Below are 11,993 nucleotides of genomic sequence, written 5' to 3'. Positions count from 1 at the left end.
ATTTTGAGACCATAACGGGGGGGGGGGGGGGGGGCAAGCTGTTGAAGTTTTGATTCCTGCTGCAGGTTCTTCTTCATCGAAAATCACTGAAGTTATTTACTGAGATCTAGTGGGAAGGTGTCCCTGCCTGTATCAGGAAGTTCGGAACTGGATGATCTTTAAGGTCCCTTCCAACTGAAACCATTCTATGATTCTGTGTTCTTTAATAAGGAATTTCTATTTTTGTGACAAGATCTGGCTTCAAACGTTTTCTGACACATGGTGTTTAATTGAAAATAGCTGCAACTTACAGCATTTTTAGTCTCCAGGGAGTAATGATGCAACTAAAGTTTTTGCTCTGTTCATTTTGAAATACTTGCTCTGTTGCTGGAGACTCTGGTCTGCTCTGTGTGATTGGCAGTTGTAATTAGCAATGGCTTGCTTTTTTGCATGTTTCTGAAAGAAAGCAAATAGGGCCTAAAATAATTTTTACTTTGAGTAAGGATTTCTTCCCCTATCAGTATTAAGTTTTTCACAGCCTGCTTCCTCAGCTTGACTGAAAGACACCAAGTTTTATCCTAATCTGCTGATGGATATTTGGGTATTTTGCTGAGATTTCTATTTTGACACAAAATAAATGTCAGTGTACTGAAAAACAGGGAATGGGTTACATTTTTCCAGTCTTTACTACAGCACCTTTCTCTCAGCTGCATGATTTCTGTGTTGTTGTCAGTTATTAACTTTTGAATACAAGGATATTATTACCTCTATCTCTTCTGCCCTTTAAGTTTCAGAGTTGCTTTCATTGGCACTGTACACTGAGAAATCACATTGGCCAGTTCCAGCCCTGAAATTGTAATAGTTTATCCCATTACACGGTGATTTTTCCAGCTCAGTTTTCCTGAGAACCTTGAAATGGGTTTTCCACAGAAATACTTCATCCACTCTTTTTCTTTTAAAGGCTGTAGTCAGATTTGAAGGGATAATCTAGCCATTGTTTCTCATGGTATGTGTAGTCTATCCTGATGATTTTGTTAAATTATAGAGGGTTTTTATAGCGCTGTCTGGGTCGCTGAGAACTTGGTGACTTCTTTGAACAAGATCGCTTGTTCTTTGGGAACAAGCAGGCATACATCATTAGCATCTTAACTGATGGAAACTTTTCCACAAAAAATGCATATACTTTTCATGGTTTTAATCTGCACAAGCACTCTGTAAGTTTGCAGTAAGGTGTAATAAAAGGTTTAGATGTCTTACACCTACATTTCCTCAGTGGCTCACAGTACCATCAGCAGGAATGTATACCAAGTGCATTTTCCTTTGTGACTGCTAGTTTTGTCATCTTCCTTTCTCTATAGTTATTGTGAGCATTGTTTCAGAGAGTAGCTGAATTTGGGCTACCTGACATTGCAGTATGCTAATACTTTCAAATTGCCTGGGCCCTCATGTTCATTATGGTTCAGGATGGCCAGTATTTGTCAGGAAGGAGCAAATGAACTAGTAGCTATTCAGAACAAGACTTTGCTTGCATTGAATAAACATGGTGAGAAATTATTTTTATTAGTTTATCATCTGAGACATCTGTGTTTAAAATGTGTATGAGATGTGCCTTGGTTCGGTTTTTGCCCTTCTATGTTAACTCTTAAATAAGTCAAGATAAGAGAGGTGTGATTAAATACTTGTCCTCAGTTAGTCTTACTCTTGTAAGCAGGCTCATAAAAAAATTGCTGTGGGAGGTATTACATGCATTGTCTACTTGCACAATAAAAACAAGCTTTAACAGTTGTTCCTACCATAGTTAAGTAATACTGTTAAAGATAGTTGCAGGTTTTATATTCGGGACATCTCTCTGGTTTGGTAAAAGCAAGGTAAAGGAAAGATGTCAAAGAACATTCAGCTGACTGACTTCTGAGTTGCAAACCTGAACAACCTCTCATTGAGATGTTGAGGAAATAGCTGGTCAGGGTTTCCCAAGTGTTCTGACTCTCAGCACTTCACAAAATCTCAATCATGTGATTTAGTAAGGCATAAATAAGCCTCTGTGTGTTGGTGTGGGTTTGGGGTTTTTTTTTAATAGGCTTAATTACACTCAGTGAAGCGATGTCCTTTTGCTTGAGTAGGGAGTTGCCACACTGCTCTGAAGTCAAAACATTGTTAGGAGAACAGGAAGGTTCAAGCAGAGCCACCAAGTTCATAGGAGAAGTGAAGGAGTACACACTCATGACCCTGTTCTCTCTACACGTGTACACTTCCATGGGATTTAGTGGTGGGGTTTGTCTGTGACGGTAAGGTGAATGATTCCCTATTTGCCATCCCTGCTGACTGAATAAATGACATGATCAAGACGAATGTGCATCTCACTTTGTTTTTTTTTTTCCCCTTCCTATGTACTAGTGAAAGAGAAATGAACTGATAGGGAAGAGCAACTTGGAGTAATAAGCAACTTGTATTCAGCAGGGAGATCTTTACGTAACACCAGTGATGATGTTGCTTCTTTCACTCAAATTTTTTGTTACTTAGTGTCTGTATACCAATGCCCGTGGGATTCCGGACTCATCCAGTCCACATTCAACACCATGCCTGGCAAATGGGAATTTTGGGTATATTTTCATGAATGAGAACGTTAGCACAGGCTGATACCTAAAACATTGCTGCTGAACATCTTGAAACCAAATTATGGTGTAATGCAGCTGCAACTGAAGGGATATTTTCCACCATTAGTGGAAATGGGTGTAGCCAATGCCATTCCAGCCACTGCTGGGCTAATACTTGGATCTCAAGGATTGTCTGTTAAACACTGAAGTTAAGTGCTCAGGGGACAACACAGCGTACGATTAATGTTGCATCATCATATTGTATAATGAGCCTTGCTAGATGCTAACTCCTTGTTACGCTGTTTTCTGTAAAAACACAGAATAAAAGATGGCCCTTTACCTTAAATAGTAACCTCCCCAGGGATAGTCAAATTAATGACAACTGGTTTACACTAATTGTAAATGTCAGTAAAGTCCATTTACAGGGCTCAGGGCTTCTTTCTTACTGAAATAGCTATTGTGTCCTAGCACAAGGACATGGATAACAGGATCCATCCAACATATACTCCCCTTGAAATAGACATAAAATTGTTGACCAATCACCATTTTGTGAAAATTGCATTGAGGTGTTTATCATCCTGGCAAGGTGAGCCATTCTTGTTTACCGATCAGCTTTTGTTTTCATGGCCTGTTAACACTAAATGGCATTTTTACCAAGCTCACATATTTTTTCGATCTAAAGAGCACTTTGAACTCACCTTAGAAAGCTCCTTCACTTCTTTCTAGTATTTGAAGTCCTTTGCTTATTGCATAAATTACAGGCCTAATGAACTCCTTAGTCCCACACATAAATTGTCTTGAAATTTGGTCTCTTACATTCTCCAACCGCTAATTTGTTAATCACCTTGACACTGCCATAGTCATGAAGCCATGAGCCTGCTGCAATTCTGCTGCATTCTCAGATTGCTTGCTTGTAGCTTTATCCTTTTTTATTCAAGCACTCTCCCCTGAGGTATACATTTCTATGTTGTCATACCACAAAGTTCTGGCTCAGTTTTAGCTTGGTTTCCTTATTCAGCCAAGAGACAGGGTTTTCTTCCTTATTAAGGTGCTCAGCTTTTTGCAAACTATAGGGGGAGATGTTTACTCATTTCTTTCTGGTTATCGAATGAAAGGAGTACCTCACTACCGGAGAGAATGAGGGAGAGGGACTGCATTTTGGTTTCAAGATGTTCAGCATAATTCTGTGTTTGGGCACTGTTCTTATCCTTTGATGGTTAGTTCAGGCATGAGTTTTCTGTCCAGTCTGCTTTCCACTGTATTCTTTTGCTTTGCTACAATTTAAATAAAACCAGTATCTTACAGAATTTTTACAAAATAATTTATTTTAAAAGACTGTCCTATAAAGAGAATAAGGGATTTGGTGCCAGGTATAATAAATGAGTATAACAATTCCATCATTCTCCAGGTTTATTCAAACATCGTTCCACCTGCAGAGAATTTTCTTTAGTGCCATATGTGTTACATGAAAATCAGTGAAGGTGACTTATTTGTGAAGGAAAAAACCCATACCTTTCTCTAAGCCTTTCCCTGCTTTACAGTTGCCTGTATTTTAGCAGTCTGGAGGGAAGGTGCCCGTGCTGGAGCCAGGCCATGTGCATGGCTGCACAGACCACAGGCATTTAAGGCTTCTGTTATGTAACACTTTCAGAATGGTACAATTTCAGAAAAATAGTTTTGAACACAAAAGAAACTGTCATGTGAATATGATCTTCGGATAGCACATTAAATGGGTTATAACTCCCTTCCCTAGCGAGTTTACGGTGTAGGGAATTTCACGCCAGTTCAGTCGACTGTCTCATTTTTCAGTGTTCCACTATGCATTTTACATCTTCAGTTAAGCTGTTGCTGTTTAAAAAGATGACTTCCATATCATTTGCAAAGCATGTAGAAGCTGGAGGCAGTTCAGCATTTTGACACTCTTAATTAACTGACGGCCTGTCATGAAAGTAGGTTATAATTAAATGATATGGTAATTTTGGCCATGCTGCTTTTCAAACTATTTTTATATCTCAGCATAATAATTCAAGTGGTGACATCATGTCAGTATATGTGCTTCTCCCTCCTCAATGCCTACTCAAGAATTGTTGCTCGTCATTCAAAATAGCTTTAAGAAAATAAATTCCAACCACTTCTTGGTGAAAGAGGAAATAGAAATTTAAAAAATTTCCTGTCACAGACAGTGGCCTGTCATCCTGTTGGGGTCTGTTAAGATGATGTGTAATATGTGACAACCTACACGTCCTGTAAGAGATATTCACACGTTCAGAGATCTGCAGGGTTTCTAGGGCAATCTAGTTGAGTTTATGAAAAATGGCTGGAGAAAACAAAGGTAATTTTGATGGCTACAGAACCTGTGCCGTGTTTGCTCAGGGCTATTGTTAATGAGGTGAATAAGACTGTCTTTGGATTTGGCCCAAAACATTTTTGATTAACAGAGATTATGCTGCCTTCATCTGGAGGGGTGGGTGTTGAAATGGGAGTGCTTTTACTGGGTGAGCAAACATTGTTTTATGGAGGTATTCCAGGATGGACATGTCCCTAACGCAGCCTGACAATGTTACTGTTCAGAAATGAGTGGGATTTGCCAGAAGCTGGTAATACCCACTGCATTTTGAGGCAGGTTCTTTTGATGTCCGTTTTCTGATGTGCTGCCCTGAGGAAATCTGCTGTCTATTCATCTCTTCAACCCTTTAATAACATCCCTTGTGCCAGGAACATCATAATGCTGAATGCCATGACTGAGATGTTACTATGAATATGCTGAAGATTCTTGCTTGGTGTGTGATGAAATGATCTTCAGGGAATAAGTGAAACAAAAGTGCGTGTAGGATATCCTTTAATTCAATGAAGAATGTGGGTGGAGAAGTAATTGAAATGAACAAGATGCTTTGGATTTTCCTTAATGCCTTGAATACTTTAGGGTGTACTTAAACAAATCTGTGTCTGTGAACAGTTTTACTGCTTAAAGAACTAATGAAAGCAGGAGGAGCCCATGTCTTTTTTTTTCTCTACCTGCCCTCCGTTGCACCTTTCCCCAGAGATATGGGCACTGTATTCCCTGTGACAGTTCTGACAGGGGAGAAATAACCATACAAAGAAGTCCAGATCTCTCTGTGTCTGGCTGATAAGCCACTCCCTGGTAAAAGTTACTGCAGTGGCTCTGCTGTGCCCTCAGGAGTGACAATCATTTGTGACTTTCTCCTGTAGCAGTCACTAGTTGCCTCCTTCAAGTATGGTTGAACTTGAGCAACACATTCCTAAATTCTTAAAGAGGAAGCTACACCTGCATCTGCAGCACAGGTGTGTGAACATTTCTTCAGAAGACTTAGCTCAAAAAAACTATGCAAAAATGATGGTGGTTTTAATGGCCACCATCTGCACTTCATTAAGGAGAAGGAGGGTGAGAAAGACCAGTGTGACAACAGCAGATAACCCAAGACAGTGTTGCAAAAGTGGTTCCTGATGGCTTCATTCAAGAATAAAATCCCTTTTGCTGGAGTTTGTCTCTATCATGCATTGAATGATTTAATTACAAAAAAAAACATGAACCAGAGCTTGGGAGTCATGTATGTTCATGTACAGCAGCTATTCATTTATTGCCAGCACAACAAAGAAGGGAAATTCTTAAGATAACAATGAGTCAACCACATCTACCACTTCCTTTCAAGTAAGTTTCACTTCTTTTGCTTTCTAAAGAAAACCCAGCTCTTCCTTTGAATCCAGAAAGACCTAAAGGATAAATTCATATATACATATTAGATCAAACTCTTTACATAAACTTGAAAGAACTAACCATACTGGAAATATGTAACTGCATGTTCATAGACATCTTGACAACTCTACACTTGGACTGAAGACTTTTTCTGGAACCTATTTTCTACCTCAACCAGAAACTATGAGCTTCATGCAAGATGTGTGCTCTTGCTGCCCCTCAATCCTCTGCTCTCGTGTGCCTAAGGGCACGCTGGGCTCCTTCCCTCTGTGTTCTCCCTTACCTTACTGAGACTGGCAGCTTTCCCTGTCCTCCCTCAGGTTCACAGACCTGCAGATCTGGACGAATTGGTGATGAAGGAAGGTGTTGAGTCAAAATTACTTTGTAGCACTCCCTTTCAGAGCCCCAGTCCTCCAGTGATGTCTGTAAGGCACACAGGGCTGGGATACATCATCGGTGCTGCTCTTACAGCATATGCTATACAAGAAGTCAGAAGTAGTAGTTTCTGATCTTAATCTGTTTACTCTGTGTTCCCACCTTGGTCTTTGATATATGCCGGGATGCCTTTCACATAATCACAGACTGGTTGAGGTAGGAAGGGATCTCTGGAGCTCTCTAACACTCTGCTCAAGGAGGGTCAGCTAGAGTGTTTTGCCCAGGACTGTGTCTAGTAGGGTTTTGGGTATCTCCAAGCCAGAGTCTCCACAACCTCTATGGGCATCCTGTCACAGTGTTTGGCCCCCCTCACAGTAGAGATATTTTTTTTCTTATGTTTAAGGTGAATTTCCAGAGTGTTAAATGTTTTTGACAAAAGCAAATTAAAGCTGTCTGGGGCTGTTCCAGAAGGATGTATTAACTTTGAGATTTGACTATCCAAGAAGAAAAAATGATTTTTCAGCTGGTTTAGTGTACTGTGGATAGCCCTGCTTGCTGTTGTATAACTGTTACCTCCCAAAAGTCGGGGCAGTAACACCAAGACTATGACAGTTCTTCTCTAACTAGGCAACATGGCCCTCTTGGCTCTGGCCTGTCAATAAGGATATAGCAGAGAATCTAAAAGCTGAAAATTACACCATATAAAGATGTAGAGAAACTTGTGATTTAAAGAGAAATTGAAATGAAATAATTATTAAAAAAAAATGAATCAAAAGGAACATAGCAGAAATAAACAGAATAGAGGATTATATGAAGCAAAATTGATTGCTCCTTATATGAGAAGAAAAAGGGTATTAAGTTAAATTGTGCAGTAGGGCATTTACATTTGATGGAAGAAAATGCTTTAAGTACCACAATTAATGTGTGGAACTCACTGTTGCAAGATATCATAGATAAAACAGGATTTTAAAAGGATTAGTTTTTTCTGTATAAATTTTTTCCATTTAGATAAGTACAACAATGAATTGATTTATTTAATTTCTACACCCAATCTATAAAAAAGTCTGACAGCTTTTTTGGTCATAGAGTATAGTTATGTTCAAAGAAACAGAAGAAAAGTCTCTTGCATCAAAAGTTATCACTTCAACATTCTTAATAACGGGTTATTTGTTAATACCTATGTTGATATAATTTTTCACTTTGAAATAGTTTCATTTTGTATTATATGTAATTAAAATGGAGTCAAGTTTGAATGGCTGTCATTTGATTTTTATAATATTATTTTGTTCTTAGAATTTTCCTTGCATCTAAAGTGTTGACATTCGAGGGAGTGGGTTTCTGTTCTCAAAAAGAGTTATTCAAAAATCCTCCACAAAACATTCCCTGTGCTACTGTGTGCTGGTGGGATTCCTTTCTGAAGTATCTGATGCGGTTTGTTCTCAGCCAACATATTAAATCTTGACTCTACGAGTGAGTGCATCGAGCACTGAGTATGTTCACTGAAGCTCACACAAAAGCCTGAGACTTATTTATGTAGACCTGCTTTATGAGCTTATAAGCTCTCTTGACCCATATCTGGTCTAGTTTTGGAGAATCTGTTTTAAAATCACCTGTTCTTCACCACTGTGCTTTCCTATTGGCAATGAAGTGTAGATATACTGGTGGCATGTATGGAAAAGTGCATATGGTTTTTTAGAAAGGGCTATCGGCAGCTTAGAAACTTCCTTCTAGAAGCTTTGAGATATGCTTATCCCTCCCTCCTCACCAATATATCTCACTTAAGGGAGATTTTTTAGTCCAAAGTGGTGTGAATTATGACTTTTATCCAAACAATGGGAATCTCAATTCTCCTACCATCCTCTGGCACAGCTCCCACATTATGATCATCTTTGAAAGATAGAAAGGTTTATATTATTGGTGAAATTCAATAATACCATAGCCGAGTGATATCCCAATATATGGAATAGGACGTAGGATCTGGAGTTCTACAATTCTAGTCCAAACTCTTAAATGCATTTTTTGAGCAATACGGAGCAGGTTGCTTAATCTTCACAGGGACTAACAGGTTTCAGCTATTTGTAAAGTACTTTCAGATCTTCAAATGGAAAATGCCTATTTCTCAGCATTTAGTAAGATGAAGTTCTGTAGATGAAACTAATTTTTCAAACTCCTATCCATTTTTGAATCTCAAAGGTCTTTTGTTTCAGTGAACCAGAAAGCACATATTTAGGTGATGATTTCCTATCTTCCAAATGATAGTTTTTCATGTAATCATCATCATAACACTTTTTTCGTAGGAGACTCTCAAAGTGGTTTCACAGACCTTCATGCGGTCTCATGCTCATGCTGCAAATATAACTACTTCAACTACACACAAGGAGAGAGGATCAGACAGGTTAAGTGTCACTCAGAGAGTCAGCTAAAGAGTTGGAAAAGAGCCTGTTTCTCCCGATTCAAAATCCAGGCAGATTTTTTTGTTACTGAGCACAGACATGTTCATCTGGAACACCCTCACAAATACTTGAACCCCATGGGTATTCACTAAAGACATTTCCAGTCTTTAGCCAGAGCAGGAATGTAATCAGAAAGGCACTAAAGCATTTCCAGGGCTTCCAAATACAGATGAATAGCAAAATAAATGGTAAGAATAAAATGATTCGAATGTCTGTTGTTTCCTTGTTAACAGGGACTACTAAATCCTGTAATTTGACTTCTTGTTTAGAAGAGGCTTTCAAATTACCCAAGTATCACATCTCAGTCTCATATACTGACTCCAAATAACAACCCTTGTAAAGCTGTCCTGTAAGTGTTGGGAAAATAGCCCTCGTCTGCACATGGATTTGTGTCTTCACTCTCTGATCTCTTCCATGCAATAACCCTGGCCCTGCCATGTCCGTGATGACCCTCCTACCGCAATGACCTCAGCTTCCTCCACATTCCCTGCAACGCTCCTGGGCTGAAACAGCGTATGCTGGGTGTAACGCGGCGGTGCACGCGATGAGGCACAACCCGGCTGCTGCTGCACTGAATAGGTACCAGCTGAGTTGGACTTGCAGTGGCTCGCCCCCTCTGCGTCTGGCCGTGGATTGCCACAAAACTTGTAAGAGTTTAATTTCCTTTGAGATTTACCACTTTTTCAGCTGTGGCAGAAATTGTCCAAGAGATCCTAAAGATATGGTAAGGAGGGAAGGGAAGAGAAAGACAATTTAATTGAGTAAGTGTTGTTTTCTTATGAAGCTTGGGCTAATAAGCTCAAATGAGTGCCAGAGGGAGAGAAAAACTAAAAATCAAGATGTAATTAAAGTCCAAAGCCCTCGCTCAAGCTTGCACAGAAGTTTAGCACAGATACAGACACAGATCTTTCAGAGCCTCTAGGCCAGTGTCTGGAATATGGAGAGAAAAGTGATGGATGTTTCATGATTTAGCCAGCATAGCCAATAAAGAAGTTACACCCCCTTTTAAATGCATAACCTGTGTGAGTTTACTGTTGGAAAGGATTAAAAATGCCCCCTTTTTTTTTTTTTGTTTACTCCTAAGAATACATGGCATGTTTAAAATTTAAAGTGGACAAAATAAGAATAGGTATTCAGCATGGAATGACTCTAAATTGACACACACAATGAGATGATGACCTAGCAAGTTCTTTTCTAGAGATTAAGTCATATCTGGTGGAAAATGCATCACAGATTAATTAAGTGCACATGTATGAGTGGCTTTATTGTATGACTCACCAATACTGAGTTAACCTTAATATAGGATTCTGAGGATGTTTCGCCAAGCATTTTTATTGATTCAGATTGTTCTGGTGCAGGTAGTACTTGAGTATAATGGATGAAGCCTGCACAAAATTTAGGAAAATCAGATTCAAGGCTGATGAGGTAATCAAAATGTATTAAGACAGATGCCACAGGAGCTGGACTAGTCACTCAGCCACTAGAGGGCAAAATCACGACATTTTAATCTTCATTGCAGGTCTCTTGGTGTCTTTCTAAGGGTGTCATCAGTGAGTTGGTTTTTTTACAGCAGAAATTGGTTAAATGATCACTAAGCACTACACTAGCAGTGGTGGTAGTAACGAACATATAGAGTGTTGTTTCTGTCAGAGTGTGGTACGCATGCCGTTACTAGCAACTGTATGGGAAAAAGCCAACATTTTATTGCATGGAACTGTGAATGAAAGCCTCAGCCACCCAGGAGGTCTGGACACTGAGGTTCACGGCCTTTTCTACTCGAGATCTTGCATGTCAGCAGAAGACTACTGAGTATTTGTATCAGGAACTACACTGGGAAAGTAATGAACATTTTGCTGCAAGGATTCCCAATTGTTTGATGAAAGATATCAGAACAGACCAGGAAACTCCTGAATGTTTTGATCAATGCCACGTTCTGGAGAGGTCCAGAGCCCCACATACAATCCCCTACCCAAGTGAGTCTTTAGCCTTCTAATATTAAGTGTTCCTGTTCTTCTGTCCCCTGGCTCGGGCCCTCTCCTGCGCATATGCCTATTTATTATCAGGCATCTATTCTCTGCACCTGCTAAACCCCCCCACTCCACTGTTCAGGGATCAGGGGTGGGTCAGCTCTGGTATGGACTCGAGAGACTGCTTGGCATGAGAAATATCAGTATCCTGCCTGTGACAGTGGCCACAAGCAGATGCCAGCGGAAGAGTTTAGTAGCAGGATAATCATGTAGTCACACTTGTCAGGAGTAACCTCCCAGCTTCCAGCAATGTATGTCTCAGACTTCTTGAGTGAGAAAAGTTATCTTTATATGCAATATGCTTCGGAGGATTTGCCTTCTGCGAACAAGTCCACCCATCCCTTCAACCCATGTAAACATCACGATTCACACGGCTGCTCCCATCATGTGCTCAGGAACACATGATCTGTGTCAGATGATGCTGAAAGGGATGACAGGTTGTTACTTCTCAGTGCTCAAGGAAATCGAGTTCTGCATAGGCTGGTAACCAGCATCCACAGCTATGGTCACATAGTTGTATCTCATGGGTAACAGATTTACAGGACTGAACTCCTGCTTGTGTTAAAATACAGTTTTTAAAAGCACCTGATTTTGATTCTGACATTTCCAGTGCTGTGAGATCCAACTTGTTCCTCCCTAAAGTGTCTCAGTGATTAATTACCTTTGCTGATATTATAGAAGACCTCACTGGGAAGCTGAATACATCTGCTTTTAGCATACAGTCACTGAATTTTGGAAGTACTTAAAACCTGTGATTGAGTCACCCCTTCACCTTCATTTTTGACACTGAAATAGACTGAATGTTTTCACTTTAAATCTAAACCATTCTTATTGGTCTTCTCTGAACCAC

The sequence above is a fragment of the Athene cunicularia genome (genome assembly GCF_003259725.1).
Source record: "Athene cunicularia isolate RWA chromosome 8 unlocalized genomic scaffold, athCun1 chr8_part1, whole genome shotgun sequence".
NCBI classification, from domain to species: Eukaryota; Metazoa; Chordata; class Aves; order Strigiformes; family Strigidae; genus Athene; species Athene cunicularia.
This window is presented reverse-complemented; position numbering follows the sequence as displayed.